Below are 2,388 nucleotides of genomic sequence, written 5' to 3' on the forward strand. Positions count from 1 at the left end.
TATTCATTTTAATCATTGGTACATTTTAGGTATACAATATAATGACATTCATCACTGGAAATTTGTACCTTTACATAATCTCTCTTGGTTCTTATTTTTCCCCCTTCCCGTGCCCTCCCTTCAACCCCTCCATTCCTCCCTATTTACAAAGCCTTCGTTTCCATTTTTCCATTTTCTCATATTAATTCCATTCCCCTCTTTCCTTTTCCTACCCCTCCCACTTCCCCTTCCCCTTTGCCCCTTTTCTTCTGATTTCACATTATTTATTACACCTTTTAGTCCTTATTTACACTTTCAGTTTCTCACACTAGAGAAACTATTTGGTATTTACACGTGTGTCCTATTTATTTCACTTAAGAGTATTGCCTCAATGTGCATCCATTTAGCTATAAATGTCTCTAATTTCTCATTTTTATAGCTGAGTAGTATTCCAGTTTATTTTTTAAAAAACCCCACATTTTCTTTATCTAGTCTCCAATTGATGGGCATTTGGGCAGCTTCCAAGTTTCAGCTATCACAAACTGTGCTACTGTGAACATGGGTGCACATATATCACTGTGGCATCATTCTTTTAATTCTTTGGGGAAGATCCCCAGCAATGGAATAGCTGGGTCAAATGGGACTTCCAGTCCTAGTTCTTTGAGGTATCTCCATACTGATTTCCACAGTGGTTGCACCAGTCTACACTCCCACCAGCAGTGGAGCAGAGTTCCTCTTTCCCCACAGCCCCGTCAGCATTTGTTATTGGTCGATTTCATGATTGCAGCCATTCTTTCTAGAGTAAGGTGAAATCTCAGCATTGTTTTCATTTGCATCTCTCCAATGACCACTGATATTGATCATTTTTTCATATGTTTATTTGCTATTTCTACTTCCTTGTCTGAGAAATGTCTGTTCATTTCAGATGCCCATTTTCGGATTGGGTCTTTAAATTTGGGAGGTCTGATTTTTTTAAGTTCTTTATAGATTCGAGATAGTAGGCCTTTGTCTGAGGAATAGGAGGTGAAGATTTTTTCCCACATTGTAGGTTGTCTCTTCACACTGCTGGTGGTTTCACTTGCTGTGCAGAAGCTTTTTAATAAGAAGAGATCCCACTTGTTGATTGTTTGTGCTAGTTCACGGGCAACTGAGGTTTTGTTCATAAAATCTTTTCCTACACTAATGTCTTCAAGAGTTCTACCCAACCTCTGCTCCAACAGGTTCAGCATTTCTATTTTAATATTTAGATCTTTAATCCATTTTGATTTTGTTTAGTGCATGGAAAGAAATATAGGTCTAGCTTTAATCTTTGGCAAGTTGAAACCCAATTTTTCCAGCACCATTTTTTAAGGAGGCTATCTTTCCTCCAGTGAGGGTGTTTGGCTCCATTATCGAAGATAAGATGGCTTTGTCTGGAGTTGTTTCTGCATCTTCTAATCTGTTCTACTCATCCTCAGGTCTGTTTCTTTGCCAGTACCATGCTGTTTTTATCACAGTAGCTTTGCAGTGTAGTATCAAGATGGGGATTGTGATACCCCCTGCCATGTCTCTGTTACCTAGAATTGCTTTTGCTATTCTGGGTCTTTTCTTGCTCCAAATGAGTTTTTGGATTATTTTCTCAAGGTCCATGAAGTATGCTGCTGGGATTTCAATTGGGATTGCACTGAATCTATATAGCAGGTTTGGAAGTATGGCCATTTTCACTATATTGATCCTTCCTACCTAGGAGAAGGGGATGTCTTTCCATTTTTAGATATCTTCTTCAATCTCTCTTTTCAGAGTGCTGTAGTTTTCAGAGAAGAGGTCTTTGCTTTCTTTCCTTAGGTTGATTCCTAGGTATTTCAGTTTTTTGGATGCTACTGTGAAAGGAATTATTTGCCCTATTTCTCTCTCAGTGAGTCTGTCATTGGTGTAGAGGAAAGCTATTGATTTTTATGTGTTGATCTTGTAACCAGCTACTTGACTGAATTTGGTTATTAAGTCTAGAAGACTTTTGATGGAGTTCTTGGGGTCTTCTATATAGAGTATCATGTCATCTGCAAATAATGACAATTTGACTTCTTCATTTCCTATCTTTATTCCTTTTATTTCTTTCTCTTGTCTAATTGCTGTAGCTAATGTTTCCCAAACTATATTGAACAAGAGTGGTGATAGTGGACATCCTTGTCTTGTTCCTGATTTTAATGTGAAGGATTTCAGTTTTTGAATATTTTGTATAATATTGGCTGTTGATTTTTCATAGGTGGCTTTTATCAGAATTTTTTGTAGGGTTTTTACCATAAATGCATGTTGGATTTTGTAAAATGCTTTTTCTTCATCTATTGAGATAATCATATGTCTTTTTGTCCTTGGTTCTATTGGTATAGTGTCTTACATTGATTGATTTGTGTATGTTGAACCATCCCTGCA

The sequence above is a fragment of the Heterocephalus glaber genome, unplaced genomic scaffold (genome assembly GCF_053883595.1).
Source record: "Heterocephalus glaber isolate CG9 unplaced genomic scaffold, H.glaber_assembly_v1.0 deba00001462, whole genome shotgun sequence".
Classification (NCBI taxonomy): domain Eukaryota; kingdom Metazoa; phylum Chordata; class Mammalia; order Rodentia; family Bathyergidae; genus Heterocephalus; species Heterocephalus glaber.